Source organism: Ranitomeya imitator, chromosome 2 (assembly GCF_032444005.1).
Source record: "Ranitomeya imitator isolate aRanImi1 chromosome 2, aRanImi1.pri, whole genome shotgun sequence".
NCBI classification, from domain to species: Eukaryota; Metazoa; Chordata; class Amphibia; order Anura; family Dendrobatidae; genus Ranitomeya; species Ranitomeya imitator.
The window spans coordinates 420,377,300-420,394,588 of NC_091283.1; the positions used below are offsets into that span (position 1 = coordinate 420,377,300).

Consider the following 17,289-nt stretch of genomic DNA (forward strand, 5'->3'; position numbering starts at 1 on the left):
AATAATGTTTTCCATGGCCGGGGTGTGTGGCGGATGAATGTTAGTATGTTGCATGATGTGAATGTAAGGAGGGCGTTTGAAAGAAAGTATGCTTTTTGGTGTAGGAAGAAAGGCTGTTTTTCAAATCTTTTATTGTGGTGGGACTGGGTTAAAATTAAAATAGGTGGTTTCTTCAGGCACTTGGGATATGCAAGGGCATGGAATAGGAGGTTGTTGTATAAAAGGCATGCTGGGAGAATTTCTTATTTGCATAAATGCAAATCTTTGGGTCTGGATGTGCAGAATGATTTGGAGCGGGCAAAAAAGGAGATGAATGGTTGGCTTGGAGAGGAAGGTAAGAAGATTATTTTCAGATCAAGAGTGGAAGTGAGAGAGAAAGATGAAAAGTGTACTCGTTTCTTTTTCAAAAAGATGTGTAGTGGTGGAAGGGACATGAGTGTGTTGTTGGATGGGAACAATTGTGAGGTGCGTGGTATGGAAGTTTTGAAGGTGGTGGCTAGTGTTGAGCATTCCGATACCGCAAGTATCGGGTATCGGCCGATACTTGCGGTATCGGAATTCCGATACCGAGATCCGATATTTTTGTGATATCGGGTATCGGTATCGGAAGTGTAAAATAAAGAATTAAAATAAAAAATATTGTTATATTCACCTCTCCGGCGGCCCCTGGACATCAGCGGGAGGATCCGGCGTCCGGCACGGCTTCTTTCTTCAAAATGCGCGCCTTCAGGACCTGTGGTATGACGTCCCGGCTTCTGATTGGTCGCGTGCCGCCCATGTGACCGCCACGCGACCAATCAGAAGCCGCGACGTCATTCCTCAGCTAAAGTCCTAGAATGAGCGCCTTTTAGGACCTGAGGAATGACGTCGCGGCTTCTGATTGGTCGCGTGGCGGTCACATGGGCGGCACGCGACCAATCAGAAGCCGGGACGTCATTCCACAGGTCCTGAAGGCGCGCATTTTGAAGAAAGAAGCCGTGCCGGACGCCGGATCCTCCCGCTGATGTCCAGGGGCCGCCGGAGAGGTGAATATAACAATATTTTTTATTTTAATTCTTTATTTTACACTTTAATATGGATCCCAGGGCCTGAAGGAGAGTTTCCTCTCCTTCAGACCCTGGGATCCATGAGGATACATTCCGATACTTGATGTCCCATTGACTTGTATTGGTATCGGATATCGGTATCGGCGATATCCGATATTTTTCGGGTATCGGCCGATACTATCCGATACCGATACTTTCAAGTATCGGACGGTATCGCTCAACACTAGTGGTGGCTGAATTTTATAGTGGTTTATATGAAAGGAAAGTTTGTGATTTGGGTGTTGATGATGAGTTTTTGGATGTGATAGAGAGGTTTGTCCCGGAGGGTGAGTTTCAGTTTCTAATGGGGGAAGTTACAAAGGAGGAAATTGGAGGGATTGTATCTAAGGCAGCCAAAAATAAAGCTCCTGGTCATGATGGGATTCCTTGGGAATTTTATGAGAAGTACTGGGAAGTGATTGGTGGTGATGTGGTGGAAGTGATGAGTATGATTTTTGGGGGTGCAAGGATGACTGAGAGTATGAAGCAAGGGGTAGTGGTGTTAATTTTCAAGAAGGGTGATAGGCGTATTTTGGGTAATTGGAGACCCATTACTCTTTTGAACACTGACTACAAAATTTTTTCTAAATTAATGGCAAATCGTATGAGAGAGGTGGTGGGTCATGTTATACATGAAGATCAGGTTTGTGCAGTGCCTGGTCGAAAGATTCATGATAATGTGGTGTTAGTACGGGATATGTTGGGGGATTGTAAAGCTAGGAAGTGTGGTGTGATTGTTTGTGCTTTAGATTTTGAGAAAGCGTTTGATCGGGTGGCTCATGTGTTTTTGTTTAAAGTGTTGAGGCGTATGGGGTTTCCAGATAGGTTTGTTGATTTGTTGTTTGGTATGTATGAGGGGGCTAAAAGTAGAGTGTTGGTGAATGGTTTTTTTACTTTTCCTTTTGATATTTGTTCTGGGGTAAGGCAGGGGTGTCCTTTGTCGCCCATCTTGTTTATATGTGCTATTGAGCCGCTTTTGGTGATGTTGAGAAAGGATAAGGTTTTTAGAGGTTTTTTTGTTCCGGGGAGTGATGGAAGGTGTTTAAAAGTGTTGGGTTATATGGATGATATTTGTGTTTTTTGTGATTCGGTTTGTGAAGTTGCTAGAGTGAGGTTATTGGTTAGTCTTTTTTGTATTGCTTCTGCTTTTAGGATTAATTGGGGGAAAAGTAATATGAAGGTTTTCTTCAAACATGTTTCTGTAGTGGATTGTGGTATGGTATTAGCTGGTGATAGTATTAGGGTGTTGGGGGTGGATTTTAGTGAGAGTTTGAATGGGGATGAGTGTTGGGTGGAATTAGGACGTAGGATTTCCAAGAAGCTTGATTTTTGGTGTTTAAGGGATTTGTCCTTTACTGGTAAAGTGCTTGTTGTTAAGAGTGTTGTTTTGCCCATGATTTTATATATCGCTCTGGTGTTTCCTCCGTCTAACATGATGTTAAAAAAGGTTAATCGGATTCTGTTTTTGTTCTTATGGGGGTCTGGAATGGAGAAGGCAAAGCGAGAGATATTGGTAAAGAGGAGGGAACTTGGAGGACTGGATTTTCCCAATTTGGAGGTTTTTCTGGGGATTAATTATATTGGTTTTTTTGTTGGGTCTCTTTCTAAGTCTTCCAAGACTGCCTGTATGTTGAGGTACTTGGCAGGTTCTGTGTTGGGTCGTTTGAAGTGGGTGGTTCCTGATAGAAGTAAGCCCTTTGGTTTTTTTTGTCCTGAATGGTATTTGTATGTTGAGCGGTTTGTGAGGAAGTATAGATTGGAAAACGTAAAAATGGAACAGTTTGTAAGTAAGAAAAAGTTAATTAAGAGGATGTGTGTGGATGGGTCTATATGTGAGATTAATGGTTTGAAATCTGCTGAGGCGGAAGCTGTGTGGGGGAAAGTTTCTAAGTACGATTTGACTAATAAGCAGAAGGATCTTGTTTGGATGTCTTTGTATGGTATTTTACCAGTTAGGAGTGTGCAGAAGAGGAGAGGTCTTGTGCCGTCTGAAAGGTGTCCTAGGGTTGGATGTGGAGATGATGAGGATGTAAGTCATGTTTTTTGGTCTTGTAGGTATGCAAGAGACGTATGGAATAGATTAGGCAGGATGTGTTTGGGTCTGACTGGGATTAGGAGTTTGAACTTAGAAATTGTTATGTTTGGTCTTTGTAGGTTGAGTAGGAGAAATGATATGTTGTTATGGTTGTTTTTGGCATGTGTGAAGGAAGTTTTGTGGGATGTGAGGAATTTGAATGTTTATAAGAAAGAAGTGTTTGAGATTGATGATTGTGTGAGAATGGTATTGGATAAGCTGTATTTTTGCTATAAGTGGGATGCTGATAGAGGTATGGATGCTGAAGGTAATTGGAAATTTTTGAAGTGGAAGCATTGGGTGGCGGGTGTGTGATTTTTGATGGATTTTATGTTATTCTGCTGATATTGTATTATGGATTGTTGTGGTGTGCTAAATAAAATATGGCCATTATGATGAGTTTTGTGATAGTCTCGTCAGGTGGTTTTGCCCTTTTGGGTCTGACTCCTGACTTTTGACTATGTCTGAAACCTGAATGGTTTAAAAAAAAAAAAAAAAAAAAAAAAAAAAAAATCTGTTCTTATCAGTTTAATATCTGATACGTCCCCTATTTGGGGACCATATATTAAATGGATTTTTAGAACAGGGAGCTGGAAATGGAGCTTGCTCTGTCCACTCCACGCATTGACCCGTTATTGCAGTATCTCCGGGAACAGTGCACCCCTTCTCTGATCCGGTTTCCAAAAACAGATTGAATTGAAATCAGCCCAGCAAGTTGTCATTTAACACTTTGTGAGAATTCTTTTCAGGGTCAAAGAAGCACGTTTCAGGTGGCAAATGTAGCAATTTGCTCAATTTCACTGGACCGTTTGCAACATTTCCTGTGCCTTGCTTTCACCTGTGCATGTTCAGCATTGGATTGCATCCAATATGCAATCAATCAATCAATCAAGCAATCAATCAAGCAATCAAGCAATCTTTGCTGGTTGCAACAGGTGTGTTAAGATGTAGGCCCGAATGAGGCCTTTGTAACAGTGTTGCTAATATATTGTGCCATCTACAAAATTAGGCCCCTGCCTGCTGTCTGTCAGCATGAAGTGTTTAAATTGAAGTATCCTACGAGTAGTTCGGCCATACATACTACATTTGTGACCGCATGCACAAATTCCTTTGTAAAACATTGGCTCCCTCTTGTGGACCACTACTGACTTTTAATTCTGTGGTGTATGATATGTATTTCAATAAAGAAGGAAAAATGGTGTCTGTGATGGATGATCTTGAATGTGCTAGTCTTGTCTATTTTGTCTTGTACTGTGTGAGTAGTATTCTAATGCTTTTGACCAACTAGGTGCGCTGCTGCCTGCCTGCCTGCCTGCAGTAGATAGAATCTGTGCACGGAACCTTCACCTGCTGCTGCTGTCACAATGGGGCCTTCAGCCATTGACTCCGGAACTCTCACGTGTCACAATGGGCTCTGGACCTATCTAAGGCAGAGAAAAATGGCGCCGTCTTCAGTCTGCTGCTGGAACAGCAGCAGACCACATGGTAGGGGGATTGTCTTTTTTTTAAAGGGGCAATTTGCAGACTTGCACTAATAGTTGCACTCTGGAGCGCCAAAGGGATGGAGGGTGTGTTCAGATGGGCGGAGTTATGCAGATCAGGCGGAGTTATGCAGATTAGGCGGAGTTAGGCAGATTTTTTAAAAACGCGTTGGGCCCAACTTGAACACACCCCCACACACCCCCACACACCCCCCACACACCCCCACACACACCAGAACTGCCATTTGAGAAGGCATCCAGAGTTTAGAAAAAAAATGTCTTCCCCTGGGCAATCATCTTTTGGGCTCTCTCCACAGTGGGTCCTGGTTGTAGGCCATGGGGCGTCCGGAGTGGCAAACCATTTCAGGCTATCGCTTCTCGGCCTTTTGGCTAAGATCAAGTGTAGTGACCATATAGTTGCTGCCTTGGTCTTGACTGGAAGGTGCCTGGGGTACCCGGCTCCTTGCCCTGGGGGGATTGTCTCACTTATGGTGGGACTTCACCCCCCTGCTGCTATTAGGGAGCTGGATTAGTCCCCAGGCAACGAGTTGCGATCCCCCGGCGAAAGGCCGAGCCCGTCTTCACGGCAAGCCTTAGCCAAAACTGCTGCGATGCCATGCGAATGGCAATTCTTGTCTGGCGCCGGCCAGATAAGGAACTCGATTAAAATCGAGGTTCCAGAAAACCATGTCGGGTACGACAACCCCCGAGAGTTCTACTTACAGGTTCTAAGGAATCTACTGGGCGTGAAGGAGAGTGACGTTTACTGCCTGCAGGAGAAGGGGCAGAACTCGTATGTCCTAACGCTGGCAACTAAGATTGTTTGCCAAAACTTCTATGAGCGAGTTAAGGGCGAGCGTTTCAGCAAGCTGTTGGATGGAGTGGTCTTCACGGCTCTGTATGGCGAGCTTGACGTACCCCTCGTAGTACATATGTTCAACCCTCATGTGTCCCGAGAGGATATTGAGCTCTACCTGAACAGATACTGCACGTCTGTAAGGTACACGGGGAACGTCAAAGGGAGAAGCGGTTTCTGGAACGGGAAACGGCGCTTTATGGTACGCTTTAGAGCTGACCCTGGGGGTGTAGAAGGCCTTATGCACCCCCCCTCCACAGTGGTGCTGGGGAGAGACCACGGCTATCTGTTTTACAACGGACAGCCGCTCAGATGCCGAAAGTGTGGCGACCTTGGTCACTTGCAAAGTGACTGTAAAAATGAGCGGATGAGTCAGTGCCACAACTGTGGTAAATGGGGTCATGCCTCAAAGGACTGCACAAACGAAAAGACCTGCAGTAGTTGCGGACGGGCTGATCACCTGTTCAGCAATTGTCCTATGCGGACAAGGTCTCGTGGTGGCTATGGGGCGTCTGCGGCTAGTTCCACAGGGGCCCCAGCTGATGCAAGCAGGGCAGGCTCAGTGGTCACCGGTGTGAGCTTTGCGGACATCACTGCGGGTCTAAAGCGGTCTGACTCAGTTGAAGCTCGGACGGTACCCAAGTCTAATGACTCGGCTCTCACAGCCGTAGCGGTACCCGTGCCTACTTCTGCAGGTGTCCAGGTTCCGCCTGGCGGAGAGGGGGCACTTCCTCAGAGGAGATCTGAGAAAGATCAAAAAAAGAGGCGTGTATCCAGAGCGGTTGGTGCCATTCCTGATGTCCATCCGGAGGTCCCTGCTGATGACCATGCTGACGGTGGATCGGATGTCTGTCCTGAAACCTGTCCAGAGGCCCAACCAGATGCCAATCCAGAGGGATGTCCTGATGTTTGTCCAAAGGATGGAGGCCATGAGTCAACTGGTGATCCTGGTGCCGGACCTGCTCGTCACCCTGTTCTTGGGGATACATCTGTCGGAGGCCCTGACGGGGTTATGGACATTCCACCAGCTGCAGAGCCTGGAAAGAACCCTGCGGACCAGATGGATCTCAGCATCTGTGGTAAGAGGAGCCGTGAGGAGACTCGGGAGGAGGGAGGCCCACCTGAGTCATCTCGTAAAATCTTTCTGGCTGTTGCTCCACCTCTCCTCAGCCCAGAAAGGACTAATGTAATAGAGGAATACACGGACTCCGAGGATACTGCCAGTTTAGTGACTGTGGCATCTTTATCACCTGCCGTATCACAGATTATCGAGTCTGATGCTGAGAGCCAAGAATCATCATAAAAAGACTTAACATGGCAGACATCCACATTGCCTCACTGAATGTGAGAAGTTTAAAGAGCCCCACTAGGAGGGCTGCTTTGTTTACATGGATAATGACTTTGAGTTTTGAGGTCTTTTTCCTGCAGGAATGCGGTATTGATCATGGACTTTCATATTCCAACCTAATTAAAGACTGGACAGCAGGACCCTCTGTCTGGTCAGGGTCAAATGAAAATAAAGCTGCTGGGGTTGGGATTTTATTCAAAGGCCAAAATGTAAATATCTTATCTGTCACTGAAATTATTCCAGGCCGTGCCTTATTAGTCCACGTTGTTTTAAATGGTTTTACCTGTCGTCTTATGAATATTTATGCATCCCCCGAGAAAAATGAACGTGCCTCCCTTTTTAATGACATATCTTTGTTTTTAACAGGTCCATCTCCAATAATAGTGGGAGGGGATTTTAATTGTGTCATGCTGGGAGAGGGGCGGAGTGGTGGTGATGGGGCTGGTAGAACAGACAAAACATCTAGTCTGTTAAAACACCTAGTGACAGATCTTAAATTACTAGATACATGGAGGAAGTCCCACCCTTCTGACCCAGGATATACGTGGAAGGGTAGAGGGCTGTCTTCTCGCATTGATTTTATTTTTTGTTCTAATGATGTTTTTAAATCCAGTAACGCAGGGCTAATGGAAAACATCTTTTCTGATCATGCATTGCTACATACCAACCTGCAGGTTCCTGGGGATGCAAATGTAGGGAAAGGTATGTGGAAACTTAATACTCTCCTTTTAGAAGACGAGTTGGTAAGGGCAGACTTTATAGCCAAATATAAATCTTGGAGGGGGCGGAAACACCCAAAACAGAGTATGCTGGGATGGTGGGAGTGTGTTAAAACCCGTATTAAAGAGTTTTTTATCAAAGTTGGCAAAAGAAAGGCACGGGAAAAAAGAAAATGTTTTAGAGATATTAATGTCAGGTTGCAAACTCTCCATAGGCTTAAGGAATGGGGAGTGCCTGGTGTGGATGGCGAGATGGCCAAAATCCAGACTGAAATCCACAAATTCCTGGACCAAAAAGGTAAAGAGGTCATCTTTAGTGCCCGTGTAAAATACTTGGAAGAGGGTGAGTCATGCTCGAGGTTTTTCTTTAAAAAAGTGAATGACAAAAAACAAATGATTGTGGAATTGGAAGGAGAGACCTCCATTGGGTGCATTTTAGAGAAAACTTTTAATTTTTATAATGATCTTTTTAGCATTAAAAATATTGATGAGACCATGCTTTTAGGAAATCTTAATGTTTTATCCCAGTTTTTAAATAAGGAGGACCAGGAGTTTTTAGAAAACAATGTTTTAACAACTGAAGTTGAAGCGGCCCTAAAGAGTTTTGCTAATGGCAAGGCTCCTGGATCAGACGGCCTCCCTATTGAATTTTATATTTGTTTTTGGGATACTATTAAAACTGATTTTTTACAAGTGGTTAGTGAAGCTTTTATGGCCGACTCTTTACCGTACTCATGGCGTAAAAGCATGATCACCCTCATTTTTAAAAAAGGCGATAGAACAAAACTGGAAAATTGGAGGCCCATTTCACTATTAAATACTGATTATAAAATCCTTGCAAAAATTATTTCTGGTCGTCTAAAGGTTGTTATAAAAAATGTGATCCATCCTGATCAGGTATGTGGGGTCCCCGGGAGATCAATCTGGGAGCACCTTAATTTAATTCGGGATCTGATCTGGTACCAGAAGGAGAGAATACAACCATTAGCGATTTTATCCTTGGATTTTATGAAGGCCTTTGATAGGGTCTCCCACTTTTATCTTTTTAAAGTTTTAGAAAGGATGGGGTTCCCTATGTCTTTTATCCAGAAAATATCGCTTTTATACAAACAGTCATTTGCACAGGTTTTAATTAATGGGTTTTTAACTAAAGAGGTGGCACTCCATTCTGGAGTAAAACAAGGCTGTCCCATGTCCCCACTTTTATTCGTCTGTTCTATTGAGCCACTGTTGTGCCTGCTGCGTCAGGACAAAGTGATCAGAGGGATTTTTATTCCAGGTGGGGGTGGCAGCAAGTTAAGGCTCTGGGTTATATGGATGATGTATCAGTGTATGGCACCAGCTCTGCATCCATTAATAGAGCAATTTTAATCACGGGAATTTTTAGTGCGGGTTCTGGTTTTAAGCTAAACATAAATAAATGTGACTGTTTTATAATGGGCCAATGGGAATCAGACCTCCCCCGGGTCCCAACACAATCAGTTGGAATTAAGATTCTAGGCATCTTGTTCAATCAGGCAAATGATGGTAAGGAAAACTGGGACCTGGTACTTAATAAATTGCACCAAAAGATTTCCCTGTGGCAAATCCGCAAAATGTCAATGGAGGGTAAGATCCTGGTGATCAAGATGATATTGCTTCCCATCATTTTGTATGCCGCCATGGTCTTCCCTCCAAACTCCTTTTACCTAAAAAAGCTTATGAAACCCATGTTTTACTTTCTTTGGGGGTCCAATATGGAAAAATTAAGGAGGGAGGTGGTTTGTAAAAGTAAAAAGAATGGTGGTAAGGCGTTTCCCAACCTAAAACTGTTCATTTTTATAAAGTTTTTTGTATTTTGTTATAAAAATTTGTACAATGTTGGGGCTTTCTCGTGTTTCCTGAGGTATGCAACAGGATTCACTTTCAGGAAGCTAGATTTCAGCATGAACGCTAACTCTCCTTTTCTCCTATCACCTCCCGAACAATACAGAGTCCTGGAAAGCACAATTTCTGAGTATGATTTAGCTCATGTTGACCGTCAGTTTCTTCTTGACCAGCGGAAACTGACAATTATTTGCAAGGGTCATGAAGAGATGCAGGACGTGTCCAATTTTTCCATTTCCAAAAGCAGGATAGTATGGAATAATGTTGCCTGTCCAGCCCTTAGTAATTCCCAAAAGGATCTGGCTTGGCAGGTAGTCCATCAATGCCTCCCAACAAGGGCCTTCCAGCACCATAGGGGTTTGGTTGCCAGTGCCAGATGCCCTAGAGACAGGTGTGCGCCAGACGAGTCAGTCTTCCACTTATTTTGGGAATGTTCCTATGCTCAGGAGCTCTGGCAAACAGTGGGCACCCTATTAAAATGGATATGTGGGATACATTCCCTAACCTGCGACACAGGTATTTATGGTATCATTACCTGCCCTACCATGAAACAAGCACGAGTGGCATGGCTAATGATCAATTGTTTTAAAGAATCCCTATGGAAAGTACGAAATATATTCCTGTTTAAGCGTGATTTTATTTCTGTAAATGACTGCATTGGGTTGGCACTATGTGAGATGTATACATACTACCTGCGAGATTGTAAAAAAATGGGAGTTAAAGAAGCAAAAAAATTATGGTGTTTACAAATTTGGAACATGTATTTACATATGTAAATTATATGCATATTAATTGTTTTAATTTGTGTTCTTAATTGTATTTTTAATCAGATTTTGTTTTAAGCCATGTTTTATTCAAGTGTGAATTTTTATTGTACTTGGATTATTTTAACAACAATGGTTTTAAAAATCTGAAAGAATTGTAAATGTGTCTCAGCAAAAGAAAAGAACACAGTTTTATATGCATATGTATTGTACTGTTTTATGTTTTTTTTACCGTTTTAAAATCAGATTTGTATTTGTTTTTATGTCATATTTTATTCAAGTCTTTGATTTGTTTGAAATTTATGATGTATGTCTGATTTAAATAAAGCTAATTTGAAAAGTGAAAAAAAAAAAAAAATCTGTTCTTATCAGTTTAATATCTGATACGTCCCCTATTTGGGGACCATATATTAAATGGATTTTTAGAACAGGGAGCTGGAAATGGAGCTTGCTCTGTCCACTCCACGCATTGACCCGTTATTGCAGTATCTCCGGGAACAGTGCACCCCTTCTCTGATCCGGTTTCCAAAAACAGATTGAATTGAAATCAGCCCAGCAAGTTGTCATTTAACACTTTGTGAGAATTCTTTTCAGGGTCAAAGAAGCACGTTTCAGGTGGCAAATGTAGCAATTTGCTCAATTTCACTGGACCGTTTGCAACATTTCCTGTGCCTTGCTTTCACCTGTGCATGTTCAGCATTGGATTGCATCCAATATGCAATCAATCAATCAATCAAGCAATCAATCAAGCAATCAAGCAATCTTTGCTGGTTGCAACAGGTGTGTTAAGATGTAGGCCCGAATGAGGCCTTTGTAACAGTGTTGCTAATATATTGTGCCATCTACAAAATTAGGCCCCTGCCTGCTGTCTGTCAGCATGAAGTGTTTAAATTGAAGTATCCTACGAGTAGTTCGGCCATACATACTACATTTGTGACCGCATGCACAAATTCCTTTGTAAAACATTGGCTCCCTCTTGTGGACCACTACTGACTTTTAATTCTGTGGTGTATGATATGTATTTCAATAAAGAAGGAAAAATGGTGTCTGTGATGGATGATCTTGAATGTGCTAGTCTTGTCTATTTTGTCTTGTACTGTGTGAGTAGTATTCTAATGCTTTTGACCAACTAGGTGCGCTGCTGCCTGCCTGCCTGCCTGCCTGCAGTAGATAGAATCTGTGCACGGAACCTTCACCTGCTGCTGCTGTCACAATGGGGCCTTCAGCCATTGACTCCGGAACTCTCACGTGTCACAATGGGCTCTGGACCTATCTAAGGCAGAGAAAAATGGCGCCGTCTTCAGTCTGCTGCTGGAACAGCAGCAGACCACATGGTAGGGGGATTGTCTTTTTTTTAAAGGGGCAATTTGCAGACTTGCACTAATAGTTGCACTCTGGAGCGCCAAAGGGATGGAGGGTGTGTTCAGATGGGCGGAGTTATGCAGATCAGGCGGAGTTATGCAGATTAGGCGGAGTTAGGCAGATTTTTTAAAAACGCGTTGGGCCCAACTTGAACACACCCCCACACACCCACACACACACCCCACACACCCCCACACACACCAGAACTGCCATTTGAGAAGGCATCCAGAGTTTAGAAAAAAAATGTCTTCCCCTGGGCAATCATCTTTTGGGCTCTCTCCACAGTGGGTCCTGGTTGTAGGCCATGGGGCGTCCGGAGTGGCAAACCATTTCAGGCTATGGCTTCTCGGCCTTTTGGCTGCGATCGATCAGTTTAACTGTGAGATTGTAGTCAGGTCGGGTGCTTTCGGTACCCTCTCTCTCGGCCTGGGGGGATCGCTCCTCTTCGGAGGGGCTTCACCCCCCTGCTGCTATAGGGAGAGAGGATTAGTCCGGAGCAACGAGTTGCGATCGCCTTAAAAGGGCGCTAGCCTTTTTTTGTGTTTACAGCTGGAGTTCTTTCTCGGAAGGATGCCGGCTGCACTTACCTTTGCATCGGGTGAACCCCGGATGAGGAACACGGTCCGTATCGAGGTCTTGGAGAGATTCCGGAAGGAGAAAGAAATCCGCTACGTTTGCAACACCGTCCTTCTTGGGATCCTGGAGTTCGGCAGAGAGGACATCTTCTGTTTTCAGGACAATGAGCAGAAAGGTACTTATACTATTACCTTTAGGAGCCATGGTTGTTGTCAGCAGTTGGTCCAAAAGGTGAATGACAACATCTTTGCTGATGAACTGGAGGGCCTGGTCTTCTCCCTGCTTTTCGTCCAAGAGGAGGTACAAATGATTGTTTTCTTTCCAAATCCTTTTGTGGAAGTACTGGACATTTTAACCTGTTTGCGTCGCTATTGCGATGAAGTAACCTTTCAAGGGAATGTTAAAAACGCCGTTGGTTTCTGGTGTGGCAAGCGGAAATTCCTGGTGCGGCTGAAGAAAAATCCGGAGGGCTTTGGAGGAACAGAACATCCCCCCTCTACCATCAACATTGGGAAGAGCCGTGGCTACTTATTCTACACAGGTATGCCTATGTATTGCAGGAACTGTGGCAAGATGGGGCATACCCAAGGGAATTGTGTGGAAAGAAGGGCATTCCGCTGCAGCAATTGTGGTCAATTCGGACACTTCATGAAGGATTGCCCTCAAAAGAAGGCTTGTAACCTATGCGGGGAGGTTGGACATATGTTCCGAGGATGCCCACATAGGACTAAAGTCCGTACGTATGCAGAGGCGGCTGAGAGACCCGTGCCAAGGCAGGAACCAGCTATTGTCCCGGTCCATGCTGAGCTGAGTATCCCGGAGACCGGAGTAAGGCCTGAGCCAAGTCCCACTGTTCCTACAGCAGGGGAGGCGGCTGAGAAGGCCAAGGGCACAGAGGAGAAGGTGGGGACGGAGCAGGAGTGTGGTGGCCCTCAGGGAGGCCCTCCTGTGTCGAAGTCCCGGAAAAAGGGCGGAGGGCGGACCACCCAGAGACTGGAGCAGGGGGACTCTCCCGTTGGGGGGGTAACCCTTGTGTCGAAGGTCTCGAATGAGGCTGGTGTGTTGGAGCAGAGCGCCCCCACTATGTTGGCGGTGGGGGGCACTGTGGCGAAGACCCCAGTCATTCCCAGGGACTCGAGCCAGCAGACCGCAGTTTTTTCTCCTACAGGTGATGGTGTGGATGAGGTCATTGTGCCAGATCCGGAGGCCCCCCAGGAAGTAAGAGGCCATGTAGCTATCACAGAGGACGACTGTACGAGTGAGCTGCCTGAGCCTTCTGGAAAGAAGCTGCGAGGGGATACTCTTCTGGAGGCCAATCCAGAGTCTCCGGATGTGTGTTTTCCCAGCGGAGACATGTGGCTGAACACGGACTCTTCTGGGTATCCATTACCGGGTTCCTCGGATCCCCAGAACATTGACTCTTTTTCCACACTGCCAGATGTGATTGAGGAGTTTATGGAAGTCATTGAGGATATCTCTCCTCCCTCATGACATAAATGCCATCCATGAGGTGTCTCTCACTTAATGTGAGATCTCTAAAGAGCCCTGTCCGCAGGGCTGCTCTTTTTGATTTTTTTGAAACATTAGACTTTGATATATGTTTTTTACAGGAGTGTGGTCTGCAGCATGGAATCCGGTATAACGAGATAAAAAAGGACTGGAAACTAGGGCCCTCTGTATGGTCGGGCTCGAACGAAAACAAGTCTGCTGGTGTGGGTCTGCTCTGCCGAGGTAATAACATCATCATCTCCTCTGTTACTGAGATTGTACCCGGCAGAGCTATCCTAGTGCATTTGTGTTTTAATAATTTTAATTTCCGTGTCATTAATGTGTACGCTCCACCAGATAAACAGGAGCGTATACGTTTGTTTGAAATTCTACCGGTATTCTGTGTAGGGTCATCTCCTCTCTTGGTAGCTGGGGACTTTAATTGCCTGAATGTGAATGAGCGCCGAGGAGGGGGTGACCCAATCCGTAAGTTAGATAAGTCGTGTTTTTACTAAATAGCTTGCAGACTGATTTTAAGTTATGCGATGCCTGGAGGTCGCTTTCGCCGACGGACCCAGGATTTACATGGTCCGGTCGGGGAGTGGCTTCCAGGATCGATTTTATGTTTTTATCTGAGGATTTTAGCCCTGTACAATTTGTTTTAATGCCTAATTTATTCTCTGATCATAAAATGTTAAGCGTAAAGATAGAGTATCAAGGAGAGCTGAGGATAAATAGAGGTTTGTGGCGTCTGGGGGTCCATTTGCTGGAAGACCCTCAGGTGAGGTCAGACTTCTGTAATGCCTACCAGGAATGGAGACAGTTAAGGCCTCCATATATTAAAATCCTATCCTGGTGGGAAGTGATCAAAGATAAAATAAGGTTTTTTTTTATCAGGGCTGGAAAGAGGAAGGCGCGGCGGAAAAAGCAGATTTATGTAAATTTAAATATGAGACTGCAAACTCTCCATAAATTTAAAGAGATAGGACTAGAGGTGGAAGATGATATTGCAAGCCTAAAAACTGAAATACAATTGTGCCTTGATCAAAAAGGTAAAGAAATAATTTTTAATTCCAAAGTGAAACATTTAGAAGAAGGTGAGAAGTGTACACGTTTCTTTTTTTAAAAAGTGATGGAGAAAAAGGAGACGATCACCTGTCTTGATGGAGAAACAACTGTGGAAGGTATGAAGAAGGTGGCTTTTAATTTTTATAGAGACCTTTTTAGTAAAAAAAGTGTAAATAATGTTTTTTTACAAGATGCTCTTAATATCCTGGATTTTAAGTTAAGTTCTGTAGACCAGGGGTTTTTAATAGAAGATCTTAGCATGGAAGAACTTTTTAGTGTTTTTAAAAGTTTTTCAAAAGGGAAAGCCCCAGGAGCAGATGGTCTACCTGTTGAATTTTATTTGACTTTTTGGGATGTTTTAAAGGAGGATCTTTTAGCACTTTTTAAAGAGGTTTTTATGTGTTCAGAGCTGCCTAAGTCATGGAGGAGGGGGATAGTGTCCTTAATTTATAAGAAAAAGGGCGCTCGTGATGACCTCAGGAATTGGAGGCCTATCACCCTCCTCAACATGGACTATAAAGTTTTAGCTAAAATTATTGCTTGTCGTTTTAAAACTGTGATTAATAAATTGATACAACCCGAACAAGTATGTGGAGTACCAGGGAGGAATATTGCTGAGATTTTAAATGTTATTAGAGATGCAATATGGTACTCTAGGGATAGAAGTCAGAGCCTGGCCCTGTTGGCGCTGGACTTTGAAAAGGCGTTTGACAGGGTCTCGCATGAGTATCTTTTTAAAGTTTTAAAACAAATGGCGATCCCCGACATGTTTTTATCTCGTATTATGATTTTATATAATAATGTGTTTTCTCAAATTTCTGTCAATGGTTTTTTAACAGATTTTATCCCGTTGGAATCCGGAGTGAAGCAGGGGTGTCCATTATCCCCAATTCTTTTTATTTGTGCTATGGAACCCCTGCTGTGTATTATCCGGAGAGATAAAGTGGTCCGAGGGGTTCCTATTCCGGGTGGAGGAGGGGCCCAAGTCAAAGTATTTGCCTACATGGATGATGTTACTGCCATCTGTACAGATCCTGCTTCACTCCGGAGAGTGGTAATGTGCACCAATTTTTTTAGTCAGGCTTCAGGTTTTAAAATGAATTTTAATAAAACTGAATGTTTGATTTTGGGTTCCTGGGATACAAATGACCTACCAGCAGTAAAATTGAGGCACGACGAGGTAAAAATTTTGGGTATAGTATTTGATGCTAAAAATGATGGACACGTGAGCTGGGAGGAGGTACAGCATAAAATGGTGAAAAAGCTCTCCTTCTGGAATTTGAGATGCTTGTCGATTGAAGGGAAAATTTTTAATTATTAAATCTGTTTTATTGCCTATGATGCTTTATGTTGCCATGGTATATCCTCCTTCTGAGTTGATACTAAAAAAACTAACTCGATGTATTTTTATGTTCATTTGGGGATCAAAAATGGAAAAGCTGAGGCGAACGGAAATGTACAAGAAACAACAAATGGAGGAAAAGATGTCCCTGACTTGCATTTGTATTTATATGTAAATTTCTTTTGTTTTTGTTTTAAAGTTTTTAACACTAATTCTACTTTTAGTCTGTTTTTAAAATATACTTGCGGTTTTATCTTTAAAAAATGGTTCAGGCCATGTTTATCAGCACCCATTTTATTATGCCCGCCCAAGCATTTTATTGTTTTAGAAAAGGTGATAAGGACTCATAAATTAAAGGACTTGGATGCCGATCTCCTTCTGGACAGAAAAAAATTGATGGTTCATCTGAGAAGAGAAGAAGGAGTGTCCCCTGTGAGCAACTTCTCCTGGAGTAGATCCAAGCGTGTGTGGAGGAACGTTTTTGGGAAATTCTTGGCCAACATTCACAAAGACATCGCATGGATGGCTGCCCACCAGTGCCTCCCAACCAGAGACTTCCAGCACAGGAGAGGCCTGGTGGCGCGGGCAAAGTGCCCAAGAGACTCTTGCCGAGAGGATGAGACTGTTTTGCACCTTTTCTGGAACTGCTGTTTTGCACAAGAACTTTGGGGGAGATTGGGGATACTTTTAAAATGGGTTTGTGGTCTTAAAGATTTTAGCTATGAGTATGTTTTATATGGACTTTTTAATTGCCCCACTACACACCAGTTCAAAGTATGCTGGTGTATAATAAACTGTGCCAAAAATGCAATCTGGAAAGCGAGAAACATTTTACTTTTTAACCGTGATTTTATCTCTGTAAATGATTGTATTAAATTGGCTTTTAGTGAAATGTTTATTTATTTCTTAAAGGATGTTAAAGATGTGGGGAAGAAGGAAGCGAATCGTAGATGGTGTTTTTATATGTGGAATACTGTTTTATATTAAGTTGTTTCATGTTGTTGTATTTTATTATTGTAATTGTTTATGTTTCTTTTGCACAAAAGGTTTCATTTTTTTCTTGTTGTTCTATGTCTTATGACTAAATAAAATTTTGTTGAAACCTTATCTGTTCTTATCAGTTTAATATCTGATACGTCCCCTATTTGGGGACCATATATTAAATGGATTTTTAGAACAGGGAGCTGGAAATGGAGCTTGCTCTGTCCACTCCACGCATTGACCCGTTATTGCAGTATCTCCGGGAACAGTGCACCCCTT

The 17,289-nt window shown here is 43.5% G+C and overlaps 1 non-coding gene and 2 pseudogenes across 1 annotated transcript; all 3 read left to right on the top strand.

The window, feature by feature from the left end:
• Positions 1–3,606: 3,606 nt before the first annotated feature.
• On the top strand, positions 3,607–3,825 carry LOC138668113 (U2 spliceosomal RNA; annotated as a pseudogene).
• Positions 3,826–10,517: 6,692 nt separating this feature from the next.
• Positions 10,518–10,704, top strand: LOC138668101 (U2 spliceosomal RNA). The gene has a single exon (XR_011319081.1). It is a non-coding gene; the product is annotated as a U2 spliceosomal RNA (small nuclear RNA).
• Positions 10,705–17,088: 6,384 nt separating this feature from the next.
• LOC138668042 (U2 spliceosomal RNA) lies at positions 17,089–17,289 on the top strand (annotated as a pseudogene).